The sequence below is a fragment of the Nycticebus coucang genome, chromosome 5 (genome assembly GCF_027406575.1).
Source record: "Nycticebus coucang isolate mNycCou1 chromosome 5, mNycCou1.pri, whole genome shotgun sequence".
Lineage (NCBI taxonomy): Eukaryota > Metazoa > Chordata > Mammalia > Primates > Lorisidae > Nycticebus > Nycticebus coucang.
Genome location: NC_069784.1, coordinates 87,992,328 through 88,013,944, shown reverse-complemented (window position 1 = coordinate 88,013,944; position 21,617 = coordinate 87,992,328). Strand labels below are relative to the sequence as shown.

Genomic DNA, 21,617 nt, shown 5'->3' with positions numbered 1-21,617 from the left:
CCTGTGCAGATTTTTGCTTGGATAAGTTTTCAACTCCTCTGAATACAAGCAGTGCAATTGCTGGATCGTATAATAAGAGTATGTTTAATTTTGTAAGAAACCACCAAACTATCTTCCAAAGTAGCTATGCCATTTTTCATTCCCATCAGCAATGAATGAGAGTTCTTGTTGCCTCACATCCTCACCAGAATTTGGTATTGCCTGTGTTCTGGATTTTGGCCATTCCAATAAGTGTGTAGTAGAATCTCATCATTTTTTATTCACATTTTTCTGATGACATATGCGAACCATATTATCATATGCTTATTTGCCATCTGTGAATCTTCTTTGGTGAGATATCTGTTAAGGTCTTAGGCACATTTTAAAATCAGGTTACCTATTTTCTTATTGTCCTTAGAGTTCTTTGTATATTTTAGATAACAATCCTTAATCAGATGTGTTTTTTGCAAACATTTTCTCCCAGTCTGTAGTTTGTCATATCATTCTCTTGACATCCTCTTTCAGGGAGCATAAACTTTTTATTTTAATGAAGTCCAGCTTATCAATTATTTCTTTCATGGGTCATGTCTTTCCTACTATATTGAACAAATCATTGCCATCCCAAGGATATCTCAGTTTTCTCCTGCCATTTTCCGAGTTTTAGAGTTTTGTGTTTTATATTTAAGTTTATGATCCATGCTGAGTTAATTTTTGTGAAAGGTATAAGGTCTGTGTCTAGATTCACTTTTTGTAAGTGGACATCAAGTTGTTCCAATACCACTGGATGAAAAGCCTATCTTTGCACCATTCTATTTCCTTTGCTCCTTTATAAGTCTATTTCTGGGCTCTCTATTCTGTTCTACTGATCTATTTGTCTATTCTTTCACCAATACCACCGTGTCTTAATTAATGGAGCTTTTTATTATTCTACTATACAAAATAGGTAATTTTTTTTGTTCACTTTGTTCGCTTCGTTCTTCTCTCTCAATATTGTATCACCTATTCTGGGTCCCTTGCTTCTTCACATAAACTTCAGAATCAGTTTGTCAATATCCACAAAATAACTTGCTGGAGTTCTGACTGAGACTGCACTGAATCTATAGATCAAGATGGGGAGAACTGACGCCTTGATAATACTGAGTCTTCCTATCCATAAACATGGACTCTTCAATAAATTTGGCTCTTCTTTGATTCCCTTCATCAATGGTTTATAGTTTTCCTCATATAACTCTGAAACATATTTTGTTGGACTTATACCTAATTATTTCCTTTTGAGGGGTGCTAATGTAAATGGCACTATGTTTTTAATTTAAAATTCCACTTGTTTAAGCTATTATAATTACATTTTTGTTTTATTCTTTATATCATTGCTGTGACTAGATCCTGTTATTAGAATACCAAAATATCTTGGCTCGGCACCTGTAGCTCAAGCAGCTAAGGCACCAGCCACATACACTAGAATTAGCAGGTTTGAATCCAGCCCAGGCCTGCTAAACAACAATGACAACTACAAACAAAAAATAGCCGGGCGTTGTGGCGGGCACCTGTAGTCCCAGCTACTTGGGAGGCTGAGGCAAGAGAATCGCCTAAGCCCAAGAGCTGGAGGTTGCTGTGAGCTGTGACACCATGGCACTCTACCCAGGGCGATAGCTTGAAGCTCTGTCTCAAAAAAAGAATACCAAAATATCTTGATTGTAGTAATATAAGTAGTGATTTTACTGATAGTAAATAATTTTATAGGCTAATTATATAATTTATGAATGTCTTTAATTTATTTTATTGCTCATCTAAATATCAGCCCTATCAAAAGAATAGTAAAGCATGTCAAATAACAATTGAATTCTGTCCTCTTTGATATTTTGCTGACTTTAGTACTATAACTTTGCATATTTTCTGATCGAAGGTTAGTCAAGGTAGAAAACATACTTAAAGGTTTTCTATTTAATAACTGAGAAGAAGTAGACATGAGGTATATAGGCCTCCACTGGCATATTTTAGTTTCCAATGACATTCGTTCACAGACATAAAATATATAAGTACTTGTCAAGTGGGTGGGACTTTGGGCAACATTCTGTTTCTTGCTAAGGGTATTCTAATTATTCTTTAAACTATACAGGTATGTGTTTGCACTATTCTATACATACGTTGTATTTCATAGTAAAATGGGAAGGAGGAGAGAATGGAGAGGAAAAATCATCTCAGAAAGTCATAGTATATGGCTCGGTACCCATAGCACAGTGGTTATGGCACTGGCCACATGCACTGAGGGTGGCAGGTTCAAACCCAACCCAGGCCTGCTAAACAACAATGACAACTGCAACGACTACAACAACAAAAATAGCTGGGCGTTGTGGTAGGCGCCTGTAGTCCCAGCTACTCAGGAGGCTGAGGCAAGAGAATCTCTTAAGCCCAAGAGTTTGAGGTTGCTGTGAACTGTGACACCACAGCACTCTACCAAGGGTGACATAGTGAGACTCTGTCTTAAAAAAAAAAAATCATAGTATGTGAACTTGATGGACACCATTAAGTCAAAACTTAGTGTAAGTATGGATGAGGAGGAGTCCGTGGGCTCACTTTATTTGCATATGAATTCAGTTTTTGAAAGACTTTGAGGCAAGTCACATAACTCTCCTAGATCTTCTTTCTCTAAGACAACCAGGACCTTCTTCCCACCCCGCATGCACATCAGACAGGTAATGTGCTGACATTGTAACAAAGTCCGAGGGAGGCCTGGCTCACACATTCATGTGAACACCCAATCACTGCCCTTATGAACTACAAAAGGATCTGACCTTCCTATATACATAAACTGCAATACTGTCAGAAGAGCTAGAAGGGAACCAAGGGGAAAAAAATATTCACAGAGTGCCCCAGAGGCCAGGCACAAAGTGCTTCACATAGACGTGTCATTAAATTCTCCCAGCAACTCTGCAAGACAGGGAATACGAACTCCATTTTGTTGGTAGGAAGCGGAGGTTCACAAAGATTAAGTAAATCTCCAAAAGGCCATAAAGCTAGGGTAGGTTTGTAGTAGAGCTGGCTCAAGGCCAGTTCACTGAAGATTCATTAATCCAATGTGCCAAATTTATTGCTTTATCAGTGGTGGAGAAATAATGTAGGAATTGGTTTTTTAAAATAAAAAATAAAAAAAAAAAAGGCACACCACTGAGATGAATAATGCAATCAGGCTACGGCTTCAAATACCAGACTCTGGTCTCAGGATCTCGATACCACGTACCTCCCTGCCTCAAACACTCCTGCCAGTCTCCCTACTCCACATTTATTTATTCATTCTAATTCCAAGTAATATAACTTCTCTAAATTCTCTAAGTTTCTACAATGTTAATGTATTACTTTTATAATTAGAAGAAAACTTTGGTTTACTTCCTGCTTATATAGTGTTTATCATATGCCAGGCACTATTTTAAGTGATTTACAAATATAGTAGACCCTCTGTAAGTTGACCGCCCAGGGGACTGTAACAAACTGGTCAACCTATGGAGGAGGTCAACGTAAGAAGCTTCTGTCGAGGACACGCGGTATGTGTCTGGTCTATGAAAATGAGGTCAACTTAAGGAGGTGGTCAGTGTAGGAAGGTGGTCAAGTGCAAAGGCTCTACTGTATTAACTTGTTTAACCCTCATAACAACCTTATGAGGAAAGCATGATTAGTATACCCTTTTTGCCAGAGAAAATTAAGGCATAGAGAGATTAAGAAACTACCTTAGTAAGTAACCCAGCAAGGATTCAAAACCAGGCACAGTTTGAATCAGGCTTCTAACCACTATTCATTGCTGCCTATCCACTAAAAGCATTATCCTGTTGAAGAAAAGCCACTCTATTACCCTGATAGACTCAGAGCAGAGCAGAGATGTGAAGGTGGGAGCCTGGAAAATAGCTGAATTAAAGCTGAGGGCTAAGGGCCAGGGGGTGGGAGGGCAAGCCCTTGAAGAAACAGAGGTGGCTGGTAAGCAGCAGCAGCCAACGTGAATGGCCTTTCTGCCTGGCAAGGCTGCAGTGTGTAATACAGATGCCAACCCAGCCACAGGCAGCTCTGCACCCACATAACAGGATGTCCAGTGTTGCCAGTACAGCAGCGGTCATTCAACTGCAACGCCCCAAAAAGGTAAAGGCCACCAAAGAGAGAACAGCTTGGGGAAAGATACTTTTAAGAGCTGTTTATATGTAAACACAAAGGAAATGACAACATAACAAATGGGTTCACTAAAGACCATCTCAACTGTCTCCTAGAGGTCACGTAAACAAGTTCCTGCAGCAGAGAACAGTGCCTTTGCTAGAGTCTAACAGGAAGACCCTCTCCCCTGGAAACCACACTGTGTTGACTATACCGAGGTAGCATTTCAATGAGAACACATTCCCCCACCTACGCATCTGCTACACCTGTAACACTTGTCTCACATTTTTGTTATGATAAAAGCAGGGGAGGGTCTTAAAGCATACAAAGAAGTGTTTAAAACAAACTACATATTCCAATATAATGACTAATTATTCCAGTTCATACCTCCAGTGTAAGCTTCTTTAATTTACACGAGAGTGCTCGCTTAAATTTAATATAAAACCTGTTTTTTAGAATTCTACTTATATAAATTATTTTCCTAGTATTTTGCTGTCCAACATGGCCTTAATCTGATAAAGTGCAATGTGCCTCCCCCAAAAAATCACTTTGAATTTTACTTATTTTAGGAAGAAGAGGAAACAATTGCTTCTACCATTTGTCTGCGATCTGCATTCAGGATTAAGGGATCTCTACTTTGTCTTGTTCTTTTCACTCAGGTTATCCAGAGGCCTGGGAGGAAAAAAGGTGATTTGGGTAACTAAGGGTATTTGGAGGTGTTTTGGGTAAACTAAGGATATTTGGAGTTATTATCAAGGAGGTCTTTGAATATCACATGGCTAGTCTGTAGTTATACAAGTTTGAAACTTAAAAACCACTTTGAGTTAAAGTTAATTTAAACACAGAATAACAGCTTTATCACTAAAATAGTATTTGCCAAATAATTTGCTCTTCCACTGATAAACTACTTTTATAACCACTATGTAACTATTAAACATAAAGCCCCTGAAAAGAACAAAATATTGATAATTCTGATGAACTATAATGTACTGCCTACTCACTAAAGTTTAACCTCAATTAAAGCACCATAACAGGTGCAGATTGTTTGTCTTCTTTAACTCAACCAGCTTGTTAGTTTCACATCAGTTCCAAACCACTGTATTTTTCCACTCCCCTACCCGCCACCGACTTTTCTGGATGCCTGACAGACTGCCTGGAAAGATGAAAACTTTCCAAGGTCCAAACACACAGCTGCTCCTTCCAAGGCCAGCTTCAAAACTGATGTGGGCTGCCTGGAAGGCATCGTCCCAATCAATTATTAATGCCTCATAACCTTTTGCTATTCCAATCTTTTCCTTTTCACTAGAGAGACTGACTCCTTAACCCTAAAACTGTTATAACATAATGTTAAATAAAAAGTGAGTACTCTATAATTAGACCTATGTACAAATAATACACACATAAATGCAAAAACTGGAAGGGAATATGAAAAAACTAAAATTTGTCAGGGTAAAGATTTTTCTTAATTTAAAAATTACTATTCTTATAGTTTCTGCACACACACACAAAAAAAAACACTAAAGAGGTAATAATCCCAATCTGTCACTGGTTAGCCCCCTTCTAAAGAGACAACACACCCTTTTTTGAGGAAACAGGTGTAAGTTCTCTCCTCAAAATTACTTCCTTTGTGTTTTTTGTTTTTTTTTTGGTTTTTGGCCAGGGCTGGGTTTGAACCCACCACCTCTGGCATATGGGACCAGCGCCCTACTCCTTGAGCCACAGGCGCCGCCCCAAAATTACTTCCTAATGCATTCCATTTCAAGTAGTACACAGGTGGAACTCTTCAGAATAGCAAGGTTTACAGTAAAGTGCTATGGAATTAACATCTCTATTTCTTCTTTAACCAACCAGTATGTCTTGATCAGCTAGTCTTCCTTCTCCAAAAGAAAAGCACCACCACACTTCTTATCAGACCACTAAATAACCAATAACTAATTATTAAATATATGCTTGCGAGAAGGAAATAAAAAGCAAAGTCTCTCATAAAAAGCTAAGTGTGGGTTTGGAATCCAGCATCACTGATCTGCTGTGGGACCTAAAATAGATTAACCTCTCTGTGCCCCATTTTCATCACTGGTAAAATAAGAAAGAAATTAGTAGAATAATGGAGGTAAAAAAGCTTGGAACTGGCTTAGTAAGCACTAATAAATGTTTGCTACTATGTAGTACAATCATTATTCACAGTTATTATTTATAATGTTAATTGATCAATTATAATAGCTAAACTGACAGAATAATTCAAAGAAAAACCGGATCTTTTTCCCCTTCACTCCCCCAACTTCCTAGTTCCTATTTTGTGGTGTTCAGAAATAACATCTTTACCCTTGCCCCAATTCTGTCTCCACCCTTCATGCCCCTTTAGACTGTTAGAGCAAACAGATTCAACCACGGATAACAAAAACCATAACATCACTTTAGAGATGACGTGATCAGATCAGGAGTGCACCAGCAGGAACACTGTATGGTTCTGGGTGCTTATGTAGTTGTATGCCACAGACGACTTCCAATTACAGAAGAAGGACACAATTCTTCTATAACCATGTACTTTTGCTTTCTTCACAGAACCTGGCCTACCACCTGACCCAAACATCACTCCCCTGGTCCAAACCCCACACTTTACCCTGGGCCTACAAGCCCATACACTCCTTCTGGTCCCTCCACCTCTCCATGCTGCACTGTTAAAATGTGCTGCCCATGCACCTAGCTCAGTCCTGCCACTCAGCTTTGCAGCTGTGTTTCCTCCTGAGCCTATTCCCCCAGGTCAGCATGTGGTCATGGTTCCCCCAATCTCAGACCAAATGCCACTTCCTGCAATAGGACTTCCCAACTAACAATACCCTTCTCAAGCACCATCCCATTTTACTTTCCTCAAAGTCCTTATCACTCCTTGGAATTCTTACTGACTCATTTATCATTTCTACCACTAAAAGTACATTCCATTAGAATACCCACCCTATCTTGTATGTCACTGCGTTCCTGATGTCTAGCACTGACTAGCTCATAGAAGGCTCTCAATGTTTGTTGAGTTAAATAAATGAGTAATAACCACTGAAAATAAACTACCTGCTATTTATTGAGTGCCTATTATATGCCCCACTGTTCTAAACATATTCTACCTATTATCTTGTTTAAAGCATCCAATAATCTATATATAAGGTTCCCCATTTTACAGATTAGAAAACCAAGGCTTAGAGATATCAATTACTCAGCTAGTAATTGGTAGAGCAAGGATTCTGGTCTGATTCATAATATATAATACATGGCGGTGCCTGTGGTTCAAGGAGTAGGGCGCCGGTCCCATATGCCAGAGGTGGCGGGTTCAAACCCAGCCCTGGCCAAAAACCAAAAAAAAAAAAAAAAAAAAAAAGCATAATATATAATACATATAAAAATAGAAGATCTTCTTAATGACAGTGCTATATACTATCTGCAAATCAGATTTCTTCATTTGCAATATGATAATAAAAATTTCATCTCCCCGGGCGGCGCCTGTGGCTCAGGGAGTAGGGCGCCGGCCCCATATGCCGACGGTGGCGGGTTCAAACCCAGCCCCTGCTAAACTGCAACAAAAAAATAGCCGGGCGTTGTGGCGGGCGCCTGTAGTCCCAGCTGCTCGGGAGGCTGAGGCAAGAGAATCGCGTAAGCCCAAGAGTTAGAGGTTGCTGTGAGCCGTGTGACGCCACGGCACTCTACCCGAGGGCGGTACAGTGAGACTCTGTCTCTACAAAAAAAAAAAAAAAAAAATTTATCTCCCACTGGACTTGACAGATTTATTGTGAGGGTAAATACATAAAAACAAATTAAAAAGTATAAAGTGCTATGTGGATGTATTACAACATCCTAAAACAAAACACTTTCCAACATGAACTTAGCTAGGTCAAAAAGAAATGTGGTAAGCAATAAAATCCTTTAATCTTACATTTCATCTCTGGCACAGCCATCAGCAGTAGCATAAATCTGAGACTCTGAGACATATTTAACATCAATCAATGCATGTTCTATATCCACCTATCCTGTGGCTGCAAGTACATATGTATAAAGTATGAGAAGAAGCTACCAAAGGATTAGCGTTGAAAAGAGTAGCCACAATACTAAGACACTCCTTCTCCTGAAGTCAACTTCACCTTTACAACCAATCTCCGGCCCTCTGGGTCCCTATTCATCACATAGCAAAAACTGAGTTAACACTCACTCTGGAACACTGTTTTGAAAAGCCTTCAAAATATTCATTTTTCTTATTGTAACACTTTAAGATAATTACTACTGAATTAGTAAGTGGTTCCAGCTATTAATCTGAATGCAAGGCACTACTGATTATAATTCTGGCATTTCTGACAAATATTACATCCAAAATACACACGCGCCTGTATTTGAACAGAGCCGCTGCTGATTCTGGCCCAGGCATGGTGGTGCACACCTGTAATCCTGGCACTCTGGGAGGCTGAGGCAAGAGGATTGCTTGAGTGCATCTTACAAAGGTACATGTGAGCCTTGGCAAATGGGGAATGTAAATGTCTTGACAAAGTAACTAGGAAAATGCCAGGAGGGCTATGTCAACTAATGAGATGAAAATGTGTCAAATATTCTATGAAACAAGTGTATGGTGCCCCATGATCATATTGATGTACACAGCTATGATTTAATTAAAAAAAAAGAGGATTGCTTGAACCCAGGAGTTCAGGGTTACAGCGAGGTATGATTAGGCCATACTCTCCCGTCTGAGCAACAGAACAAGACCTGTCTCTAAAAAATAAAAAAAGCTGGGGTGGTGCCTGTGACTCAAAGGAGTAGGACGCTGGCCCCATATGCTGGAGGTGGCAGGTTCAAACCCGGCCCTGGCCAAAAACTGCAAAAAATTTTTAATAATTAATTAAAAATAAATAAATAAATAAAGCTGCTATAGAGTCAAGTTACTAATTGCTATGTCTGTCTTCTCTAAGAATTTATGATGTAAATCAGGATATAACAGTGTTCAATAAAGAACAATACAAGGAATGTGGAGTTGAATACAAAGATCTAGGCTTGCACCCTCCGTTTTCCAGATGTCTCCTGTTTCGTCAAGCTGAGCCTCAGTTATAATACCATCCTACCTGTTGGCTAAGTTAGAATTAAGTATGTATGTAAAAATATATCAGAAGGCAAAAAAAGTAGACAGACTTTCCATTTTTTATATAGCAACTGACAGCAATTCTAGTAGAAAATATATAATAGAAACACTTGCTGATATTCAGGAATAAAGAGAGCTGTAGAAGACACTCATTTAATCAGAAAAAGAGCCAAGAAATTATATCACCTTATTTAGACTGTCCAGAAAAACTTAACAGAGGTAAAAGGATTTCAAGTATAGTTTGATGAGATGTGGACAGGGTAGCTTTTTTTTTTTTGAGACAGAGTCTCACTATGTCACCCTTGGTAGAGTGCTGTGGCGTCACAGCTCACAACAACCTCAAACTCTTGGGCTTAAGCAATTCTCTTGTCTCAACCTCCCAAGTAGCTGAGACTACAGGTGCCTGCCACAACCTCCAGCTATTTTTTGGTTATAGCTGTCATTGTTGTTTTAGCAACAGGCTGAGGTTTGAACCTCCCAGCTCCAGTGTATGTGGCTGGTGCCCTAGCCACTGAGCTACAGGCACCGAGCCTGGATAGGGTAGCTTTTTGAATCATCAAATCACATAGTTTTTTTTTTTCTTTTTTTTTTTTTTTTCAGTTTTTGGCTGGGGCTGGGGCTGGGTTTGAACCCACCACCTCCGGCATATGGGGCTGGCGTCCTACCCCTTTGAGCCACAGGCGCCACCAAATCACATAGTTTTTGATGGGTCTTAATCATAATATCTTACTGTAAATGTATTCTGGTTTTCCAGAACATATTTTTTCAAAAATTTCATAAGGATAGGCCAAGCATAGTGGCTCACACCTGTAATCCTAGCACTCTGGGGGCCAAGGTGGAGGATCACTTGAGCTCGGGAGTTAGAGACCAGCCTGAGCAAGAGTGAGACCCCATCTCTACTAAAAGTAGAAAAATTAGCCAGGTGTGATGGTGTGCACCTGTGGGAGTTTGAGGTTGCAGTAAGCTATGATGACGCTACTATACTCTACCTGGGGCAACAAAGCAAGATTCTGTCCCAAAAAAAAAATTTTTTTTCACAAGGAGTTAAGTCATAACTACTCCATACACATATGCATTTATCAAACATACTGTCATTTTTATACAGGTTTACTCCAAACCACTCCCATTATCCCTGGGATATGGGATTATCTGTAATTTAATAATATTGCTTTTAAGGTTGAAATGTGAGCTTTAATGTGGTTAGAGATGTAGAAAGATTTCTGGATTAAAATAAATCTCTTAGTAGTTTTCACAGATCTATTGAGATATCACTGAGGAATTTAGAAGCAAAGAATAACTCAGGGTTAAAATAACTTTTAATAAAATTTAAGATATTTTAATAAAATGCTCTATTTCACCTTCGCATTGTAACTGTAATTTGGTTAAACTATAAGTATCTTTAACGAATTGTGCCATTTAGCCATCAGCATTTATGATTCAAAGTCTTATTAACAGTGAGGAAAATTTCCAGGGACTGGGCAATGAACTGAACTTGAACTCTGACAGTTATTAATGGATGAAATTGTAGAGGTAGGAAGAACAAACAGCTGATAAGCAGAATTTGTAAACATTTGTTTTTCCTACAGAAAGTCTGTAAAGAACATTTTCTAATCCATGTTTTTAGATATTTATTTTTACATCATAGTAAAGATTACACTAAAAATTATTTTTCTCTGCCATTCCCACTCAGCCTATGTCAGAATAAAGTTTTAAGAATTCAACAAATAAAAATCACTCTACTAGCTTGGCACCTTGGCTCAAGCGGCTAAGGCTCCAGCCATATATATCTGAGGTGGCTGGCTCGAATCCAGCCCAGGCCTGCCAAACAACAATGACAACTACAGCCAAAAATAGCCAGGCATTGTGGCAGGTGCCTGTAGTCCCAGCTACTTGGGAGGCTGAGGAAGGAGAATCGTTAAGCCCAAGAGTTTGAGGTTTCTGAGAGCTGTGACGCCACAGCACTCTACCCAGGGCAACAGCCTGAAGCTCTGTCTCAAAAAAAAAAATCACTCTACTGGGGAAAAATAAAAAACTTTCATTAAAGTTAACTATAAGAACAAAAATCCATTTCTTAGCCACCAACCAATCCCAAATAATTTGGTTTCAAATAAGCAGATAAATGTTCCTAACTTAACAAGAGCTGAAAAGATAGGGTCCTCTGTATTTCTATAGAATCTCACCACCTAAAGTTTACTCACTTCTTGCCAACCAAAAAGTGCATTACTAATTAAGAACTCCTCCATCTTACGTCATATGATGAAATCATCCTGGATTCAGGACCTCAGAGTGTTTGGTTTGCTCTTGATGCCGCCTCTCATCACCTTCCGGAGTGTAGCACAGGAACCCATGGCCCCTTTCTCGATTCTGGCTGCCCGACTTTCCTGCTCCTTCTGACCCAGGACTCTCAGCTCTGGGACTTCTTGAAAAATTTAAAAGGAGCAAAAGCAAGAAGAGGATTACAGCCAGTATCTCCCTGATGGTTAACACAACACAAACTCTACTTCTCTTTTTCTGATGAGTATCAGCCCTTTCTTCAGGAGGACATTTAGGTTAGGAAGCACCCTGTAAGCTGAAGGTCACAGAAAGTAGTATGAAGGAAAACGAAGGCTCAAATCTAGCACCCCAGGAAAACCATCTGTGCCAATGGGCTCAGATTCAGATTCCTGTTGCCCTCCTAGACCTACATCAAAATATTTAGGAACTCTCTACCGCCATCTTGGTTCCACATTCCCTGCACAACATGCCTGGCGAAGCCACAGAAACCGTCCCTCTACAGAGCAGGAGTTGCCACGGCCTCAGGCTGAGACAGGGTCTGGAACAGAATCTGACAGTGATAAATCAGTACCAGAGCTAGAGGAACAAGATTCCACACAGGCAGCCACACAGCAAGCACCGCTAGCAGCAGCAGCTGAAATCGATGAAGAACCAGCCAGAAAGCAAAACAGAGTAAAAGAAGGCACGGAAGGCTATGTCCAAACTGGGTCTTCGGCAAGTTACAGAGGTTCCTAGAGTCACTATCCAGAAATCTAAGACAATCCTCTTTGTCATCACAAAACCAAATGTCTACAAGAGCCCAGCTTCAGATACCTACATAGTTTTTGGTGAAGCCAAGATCGAGGATTTATCTCAGCAGGCACAGCTAGCAGCTGCTGAGAAATTCAAAGTTCAAGGTGAAGCTGTTTGAAACATTCAAGAAAACACAGAGACTCCAACTGTACAAGAAGAGAGTGAGGAGAAAGAGGTGGACAAAGCAGGTGTGGAAGTTAAGGACGTAGAATTGGTCATGTCACAAGCAAATGTGTCGAAAGCAAAGGCAGTCTGAGCTCTGAAGAACAATAGTAATGATATTGTAAGTGCTATTATGGAACTAACAATGTAACCATCAAAAAAAAAAAACGAGGACTTTTTTGGTGTTTCAAAAGAGTAACTGCAGCTTGGTTTGAAATTTGTTCTGTTTCTATCATTAATAAAGTTACGGCTTCTTGTTGGATAAAAAAAATATTTAGGAACTGTTACTGGTTATTAGTCTATTGAAACACAAAAGAATCAGACAACTCAGTCACGTCCTGACTCAAGAGCTTAAACAGTGAGGTGGTAGTGAGTCTCAACTTGCAACCTCCCCCAATTCAGTCTTCCCTAAACTAGATGCTGAGGAAGTAGGAGAATAATACCAGACAAAGACCCTTCTCCAGAGGGAGCCACAGTCTCAGAGCTACACTAACACATACCTAGGCATGGGTAAGAATTACACAAGTACATAAATAATTGATGCAGTAAGCAATGAGAGGTTGGAAGGGAAAGGATTCTTTTACACTATAGTAATACAAAGAGACTACTTTGCATGCATTAAAACGGCCTGGGCTATGGCCTTTACATTGGGATTATCAGGCCCAGTTGCTCATGAGAGAATTACATTTAACAAGGGAGACAAAGGCAGGTAAAGAGGAGAAATAAAACTCCAAGAGAAAAGTTACTAGGCAGAGATCAGCATGACAGAATGGTGACAGGTGGGAGGAATGGGCTAGAGTCCAAAGAAGCACCTGATAATGACATACATGGGGAGTAATGAGATCCAGATCCGAGATCCTGAAGGAAAGTAAATATGCAACCTCTAAGTGAAAGGCAAGTGAAAATATTATACCGTGACCAGGTGAGGCAATATTTATTTTCCTCATGGAATGATTCTCAGTGATGAAGAACTGGCAGTAAATAAGAGACCAACTGCTGCAGCTAGTGATTGTGCTCAGCCCCCCTCTCCAAGGAGACGGGTGACAGGCAGTAGGTACAGGTGAGTGCCAAACATGCAGACAGCCCGAAAACAGAACCCACCAGCTCTCCTGGGGAAGCAGGAAGCTGTGCTCAGCATGATAAAAACTTGGTAAGAACTCAGTAACAAGAGCCTTACCCAAACCAGGTGCTAAGTCTGCAAGGAAGATCTGCACCTGAGGGATCTCAATGGTGCCCTGGAAGCTTGAAAGAGCACAGTTTTGGTTTTTTTTGTTTGTTTGTTTGTTTGTTTTGTTTTGTTTTGCAGTTTTTGGCTGGGGCAGGGCTTGAACCCACCACCTCCGGCATATGGGGCCAGCGCCCTACTCCTTTGAGCCACAGGTGCCACCCAAGAGCACAGAGTTTTGTTTTTTTTTTTTTTGTAGAGACAGAATCTCACTTTATGGCCCTCGGTAGAGTGCCGTGGCCTCACACAACTCACAGCAACCTCCAACTCCTGGGCTTAAGCGATTCTCTTACCTCAGCCTCCCAAGCAGCTGGGGCTACAGGCACCTGCCACAACGCCCGGCTAGTTTTTGGTTGCAGTTTGGCCGGGGCCGGGTTTGAACCCGCCACCCTCGGTATATGGGGGCGGCGCCTTACCAACTGAGCCACAGGCGCCGCCCGAGCACAGAGTTTTTTAAAGGCCAGGGTTCCTCCCCAGCCAGTCCATAGCAGAGAAAGGTCACTAGGGGCTCCAGTAGGCATTAAAGTTGCTCTGACCTAGAAAATTAGTGACCTGGCCTAGCCAAAATCAGAACTCCTTTCTGACTGATATTAGGTTCCACCTTTAAAATCTCCAAACCTATCCTTCTTTGTCTCTGCAATTTGTGGGTTTGCAAGGACCTGCCAAGAAGCAGGTCCAGGTTCAGGACACACAGTCACGTCAGTCAGCTGCCCACTAATGTACCAGCATGCTGCCAGCCCAGGGTGAGGCCACCACTCCCCACAGTGCTGCAAGGGAGAGGCCTCTGACCCCAATCCTCCCTGGCCCTGAACCCAGGCTCCAGCAGGAGGTGGAGGGTGACCACAAAACATGGGCTTCCTCCAACCTTGTGACCCAGTTATTGCCCCAGGTAGAAGGTGTGGGCAAGTTATGTTTCCTACAGTGGCGTGCAGGAAAGCTACCATTCATCAATTCTAACAAGTACCTCTGATTTTAGGGGTGCTTTTCTGTATGCTTACGTATATTTTTTAAAAAATGTTGATGGGCACTTTTCATACTGGGTATATGCCTATGATCATAAATATACCCATAGGAAAATGTCTTAATTATCTTTCCAAGAATCTGAGAAAGTTTTACACACAGAAAAAGGAGAAATGGAAAAAATGCTTTAGGAAATCCAAACTAGGGGGGTATTGGAAGAATGATGTCAGCATGTTCCCCTAAGCACCAGTGACTGGTGAAGACATGCAAATCACTTTTTATGTACAGCTGACCCTAGCACGACAAGGATCTAAACCATGTGGACCCACTTACATGCAAATTTTATTCCACCTCTGTCATCCCTGAGACAGTAAGACCATCCTCTTCCTTCTCCTCAGCCTACTCAAGTGAAGACAAGGATGAAGATCTTCACAATGGTCAACTTCCACATAATGAATGGTAAATACATTCGCTCTTCCTTATGATTTTCTTACGGACATTTTCTTTTTTCTAGCTTTACTACAATACAGTATATAATACATATAACATACAAAATATATGTCAACTGATTGTTATTGGTAAGGCCTCCAGTCAACAGTAGGCTGTTAAAAGTTAAGTTTGGGGGAGTGAATTTTTGACTGCATGGGAGGGGAGTCGACTGCATGGGGGTGGGGGTCAGTTTCCCTAACACCTGCATTATTCAAGGATCAATATGCACAGAGAGAGAAAGACAAAGAGGGTGCACACCCAGGATCAAATGATAAAGCAAATAAGGTAAGATGTTAACAAGAGGTAGTAAGGGGTCTATAGGTATACTTATTCTTGCAATGTTTCTAAATAAAACATTTTTTAAAGTGCGTATGGAAAAACACAATCCTCTGACCCAGAACTTTTAGGAATGTACCTATAAATTTGACAACATGTTAAAAGCAAAAGATTAGAAATCATCACTGGGGACCAGTTAATTATGGGACGTGCCTATAACAAAATACTACAGAGCTGTGCTATGTAACAATGTGGCTATTGAGCACTTGAAGATTAAACTTATATCTGGGCTGAGCACAGTGGCTCACGCTTGTAATCGCAGCACTCAGGGAAGCCAAGGCAGATGAATCACCTGAGCTCAGGAGTTTGAGACTAGTTTGAGCAAGAGCAAGACCCCATCTCTACTAAAACCAGCCAGGTGTTGTGGCAGGTGGCCTATAGTCTGAGCTACCCAGGAGGCTGAGGCAGGAGGATCACTTGAGCCCAGGAGTTTGAGGTTGCTGTGAGCTGTGATGCCATAGCACTCTACCCAGGAAGACAGATTGAGACTCTGTCTCAAAAACTAATAATAAAATAAAAAAATAAATTTATATCTGATAGTGAACTTAGTTACTAGAAAATTTTAATATATAAGGTGGACATAAAATTTGTATGCAATATAAAATAGTTTAACATAGTAAATTGCACACGAATTTTATGTCCACCCTGTATTTGGAATAACCTGTATATGTGAACCTATTTTTTTCCAACTGCAAATTTTAAGAAATCTAAATACAAGATTAAGTATAGATGCCAAATTCAGATGAACGACAAATGTAAATCACGAAAAGAATTTCAAAGGATAAGAAAAAATTGCAAAACATGTCATTAGTAATTTTTATATTAATTACATGTTGAAATAATACCATTAAAATATACTGGGCTAGGGCGGTGCCTGTGGCTCACTGGGCCCATATGCTGGAGGTGGCGGGTTCAAACCCTGCCCCGGCCAAAAACTGCAAAAAAAAAATAATAATAATAATTATAATAATAAATATATATACACACATATCTAAAAATATACATATATGGCTAAATAAAACAGGATTTAAATTAATTTTGCCTGTTTCTGTCTACTTTCTAAAACATATAAGAGACCATGATTTACATACATATATGGTGTTATTAGTCAGCTTAGGCTGTCCTAACACCACAAACACCATGGACTGGGTGACTTTAACAACCAAAGCTTATTTCTCCCAGTTCTGGAGGCTGGAAAAGTCCAAGGTCAAGGTTATAGTCAATTCCCTTCCTGATGAGGGCTCTCTTCCAGAGGTACAGACTACAGCCTTACTGCTGTCCTCACATGGCCTTTCTTCAGCAAATGCAATTATTGTCTCTTCTTGTAAAGATACTAATCCTATCAGATCAGGACCCTACCCCTGTGACTTCATTTAACCTTAATTCAGTTATTACTTCCTGAGAAGTCCTATTGCTAAATATAGATGCAGTGGGGGTTACAGCTCCAACATATGGATTCTGGGGGTCGTGAACATTCAGTTCATAATGTATGCTTACATTGTGTTTCCATTAGCAGAGGTGCTATAGAACAGGGGTCAGCATACTATTTAGCCCATTTTTGCACAGACATAAGCTAAAAATGGTTTTTTAAAAAATCAAAATAATATGTCAAAACATATGAAAATAAGATTCAGATGTCAGTGTCCAACAAAGCTTTACTGAAACACATACTCATTTGTTTACACGTATATGGCTACTTTTGCACTGTAAGAGCAGAACACAGTAACTGCAAAAGAGACCATGAAGCCTACATTCAGATATTTATATGGCCCTTTATAGAGAGTATCTACCAACTCTTGCTACAGAGGATTATAAAGAATGAGCTACAGAGGATTAAGTGGTATGACTGAGCCACCCTCCAAAATATATAATCAATGCTTAAAAAACAACATTGAATATTTATTACTTTTACCCTGCTTACTTCCAAATAGGACCTGAGGGGGCCTATTTTTGTGTCAGCAATATATATATATATATATATATATATATATATATATTTTTTTTTTTTTTTTTGGCCAGGGCTGGGTTTGAACCCACCACCTCCAGTATATGGGGCCGGTGCCCTACTGCTTGAGCCACAGGCACTGCCCTATGTCAGCAATATTAGGTTCAAACCTTTTATCAGATCCTGAGCTGGTTTACCCCTTCAAAAGGTTATATGGTCTGTCCAGAAGATATGGCATGGTTGCCAAGGACAGATCAGCCACTCAGTCCCCTTAACCTTGGCTTCATGTCAAAGCCCCATCCCTGTCTTCTCCAACAGTACACCCTCCAGTGAGTGTGCACACTTTTGATCCTGTTCCTGGTTCCATTATTTTCCTTCCTTGGCTGTGCCTTCCTGGGGACCCCGCAGAATCTTCTGAGGAAGCATGAAGACATTTCCCTAGTCAGAGCCGAACTGGATTCTCTGGTGCTGTGGGGCAGCAAAGGAAAGTAAAATGAAGTTCTGACAGCTATTCTCAGTTTCTTTGAGTCCTTCACAGCTTTCTTCCCAGTGGTCCAGTGCTGCCATATGCAACCTGGGTAATACATCTTATAGGTGCTAGAGAGAATTAGAGTGAGTGAATAAAAAGAGGTTTAAAGCTGCCACAACTTTCATGAAAATTATTCACCAGGTTGTATTAATACTCTGCCTTTTACCATTTGCAATAGTTTCTTTCCTATTATATTTCCTAAAATTAGGGTAGATTGTCAACAAAAAGGACTACGAGGCCAATGGTCCAAATAATAAAGCTCACAGATTATTTGCTATCTTGTCATATAGGAAAAATAATAACAAAGGTCATATATAAATGTTTTATTTTGAAGTAGTAACAGACTTACTATTTACATATCTTTAATTATGTTGCATATGCTTTCATGCCTATTGTGTTTCTTCTTTGGTGAATTTCCCCTTCATATCTTTTACCTGTTTTTTTTTTGGGGGGGGGGAGTAAAACAAAAAACACTCTAAAACTTAACATGATAATGAAACCAAGTCCGATGTCCTATTCTTCCTGAAAAAGCAGCCTGTAAACTGCTAATAATTTGGTCTGCTCTCCCTTTCCCTCCTTTTCTCTCCTTGCAGTATAACAGAAAAGGACACTGGACTTGAAGTCCTAAGACGCAGGTCACCGCTGAATCCCTGGGACTTGTTTATTTACCTATAAAGTGAAGGAACTAGACTAATTGGTCAGCAACGCCCCAGATATCTAATATTCTTTCCGTCTATTAGTTTCTCTGTTCTTTACCCATTTACGGCTCCCATTCAACCTGTGATAGCAAATTGGCAGCTCTGAGTTAATTATGGGATTTGTGGGGGATTGATAGTCATAAATCAGTGGTGAAGCAAAAAATCAAAAGCAAGAAGTATAGAGACAAGAAAACAGTATTCCGTGTCCTTAAAGGGTTCATTTTCTACATACCATCTCAGGGTCAGACTGGTTCTGTTGAGGATCTTTTTCTTTTTTTTTTAATAGTAAGAGTCTCATTTTGTCGCCCTGGGTAGAGTGCCGTGGTGTCACAGCTCATAGCAACCTCCAGCTCTTGGGCTTAGGCAATTCTCTTGCCTCAGCCTCCCAAGTAGCTGGAACTACAGACGCCCGCCACAACGCCTAGCTATTTTTTTGTTGCAGTTTGGCTGGGGCCAGGTTTGAACCCGCCACCCTCGGTATATGGGGCCGGCGCCTTACCGACTGAGCCACAGGCGCCGCCCGCTGTTGAGGATCTTAATGGCATTATTACAAACAAATAACTTCAAAGCAAATAACCAAATATTGACTAAAGTAGACACAGTTCAAAATTTGGTTTATTTGGTGGTGCAAAGGGATAAGCCAGTCACATTGGCTTTGATCCTCCCACTTCTTTTACCAATCCTCTTCAATATTCCAACTTCCATGTAAAAGTGCTAGGCCAGCTTTCTCTTTCTCCTAAACGACAAAATTAAGTAATCAATATGTATACTGCTGCAGCAATTTTTGTTTAAAATGCTTTATCTTGTTTTTTTCCTTTTTAGGGAGGATGGGGTCTTGTTCTATTGAGCAGGTACAGTAGCCCCAACCATAGCTCATTGCCCTCAAATTCCTGGGCTCAAGCATTTCTCCTGCCTCAGCCTCCTAAGTAGCTGGCATGGCAGGAACACCACACCCAGATAGTTTTTCCTTATTTTTTGTAGAGACAAGGTCTTACTATGTAGACTGGGATGGTCTTAAACTACTGGGCTCAAGTGATCCTCCCACTTTAGCCTCCAAAAATGCTATGATTACAGGCATGAAAAACCATGCACAGCTACCTTTGTCCTCAAAGCAGCCACAGCTTTTACTTTTCTAGTATCCCTCAGCCTACTATCTGCCATTTTTTATTTATTTATTTATTTTTGCAGTTTTTGGCCGGGGCCGGGCTTGAACCCACCACACCAGGTATATAGGGCCGGTGCCTTACTTGTTGAGCCATAGGTGCCACCTCCCCCCTTTTTTTTAAACAGGTCTCACTCAGTTGCCCTCGGGTTCAGTGCCATGGCGTCATAATTCACAGCAACCTCAAACTCTTGGGCTCAAGTTATCCTCTTGCCTCGGCCTCCCAGAGAGCTAGGATTATAAGGATAAGCCACCATGCCTGGCCTAATCTGCCATTTTCTTGAAGAGAAATTCAAATTTCTCTTGAAAAGATCTGGCTGCCAGGAACAGATTAACAAACTGGTATGTGTATATCATGGAATACTATTCAGCTATAAAAAAAGATGGAGACTTTACATCTTTTGTATTTAACCTGGATGGAGTTGAAACACAGTCTTCTTAGTAAAGTATCACAAGAATGGACAAGCAAATATCCAGGGTACTCAATATTAATATGAAGCCAGGAGACTATCTAACACACACCCACATAAGAGAAAAACTCAATTCAATTCAAGTTGGGAGAAGACGGATTAGGGGGCGGAGAGAGGAGGAGGGAGGAGGATTGGTGTGCTCCCACTTACTGGGCACAATGCAAGGGTGTATGGCACACCTCTCGGTTGGGGGACACATCTCTAAGAGGAACTTCACCTAACAAATGCAAACATTGTAACCTAATTGTTTATAGCCTCACATTAATCTGAGGCTATAAACATTAAAAAAAAAAAGATCTAGCTCCCCAAAAAAATAAGTGCAAACATGTTTACAAATAGTGGAAGAGAGAAATCCACTTGAAATTCTACCATCCTAGTAGAACTGACTTTTCATTCTTGCATATTCCCTGTGTCTCCTCACACGCACACACATTTCAGAGTTACAGTCATGCAGTACACCCTGCTCTTACAGCATCAAGCCTTTCCATGTTGCTGCACAACAATCATTATCATTTACAGTTGCAACACAGTCTGCAAAATAGATCGCCAGCATTTATTTAAGCATTTCGGTATTTGGGAACATTTAAGTTAACTCCAAAGTTTTACTTTTTCACAGTAATAGTAAAAGCAAACCTCTTCGTGCATTTAGCTTTTTCTTTCTTATGACTCGTTAGGCAAGATCCTACAGTCAGATCACCTAGGTCAGGTGATATGACTGCATTTGGTATTTTTTAAATCTTGCCAAATTCGTTTTAATCTAACAATAAGTGCTATTAAACATTTAAGTGTGATACTAAAAGAATATTGCAAGATATGGGAAATATTCCTTTTCATGGTGTTGAAGGCGAGGGGTCCCCACAAGTACTATCATAAAACAAATACCCCTTCAGTCCCTTGATTCTCGCTGCTTATTTCACACATAATAAGCAAACACTACCACAGTTCTTTCATCTGGTGACAGGAGCCTTCTTCTTAGGTTTCAGTAAAGGGGTTAAAAAGTTTGTTAGCTTCTTGACTATTTGAAGTGTCTTTTTATCAGATTTCTAGGCATGATACTGCAGAGTTTTGTTCAACTGGTACAATAATTCTTTCTTTTTTTTTTTTTGGAGACAGAGTCTCACTCTGTTGCCCTGGGTAGAGTGCAGAGCTGTCCTAGCTCACAACAACCTCAAACACTTGGGCCAAGCAATCCTCTTGCCTTTTTTTTTTTTTCTACTCCTAGTAGAGATGGGATTCTCACTATTGTTCAGGCTGGTCTCGAACTCATGAGCTCAAGCAATCCACCTGCTTCAGCCTCCCAAAGCGCTAGGATTGCAGGCATCAGCCACCGCATCTAGCCTATGATCATTCTTTTC

At 40.3% G+C, this 21,617-nt stretch overlaps 1 protein-coding gene, 1 non-coding gene and 1 pseudogene across 2 annotated transcripts in view; 1 reads left to right on the top strand and 2 right to left on the bottom strand.

Moving 5' to 3' along the window:
• The window catches only part of SLC16A10 (solute carrier family 16 member 10), a 136,175-nt gene that overhangs the window by 86,969 nt on the left and 27,589 nt on the right, over positions 1-21,617 (bottom strand). The window lies entirely within an intron of this gene.
• Positions 2,663-2,766, bottom strand: LOC128587078 (small nucleolar RNA U13). Its single transcript, XR_008380500.1, has one exon. It is a non-coding gene; the product is annotated as a small nucleolar RNA U13 (small nucleolar RNA).
• On the top strand, positions 11,656-12,599 carry LOC128586667 (nascent polypeptide-associated complex subunit alpha-like; annotated as a pseudogene).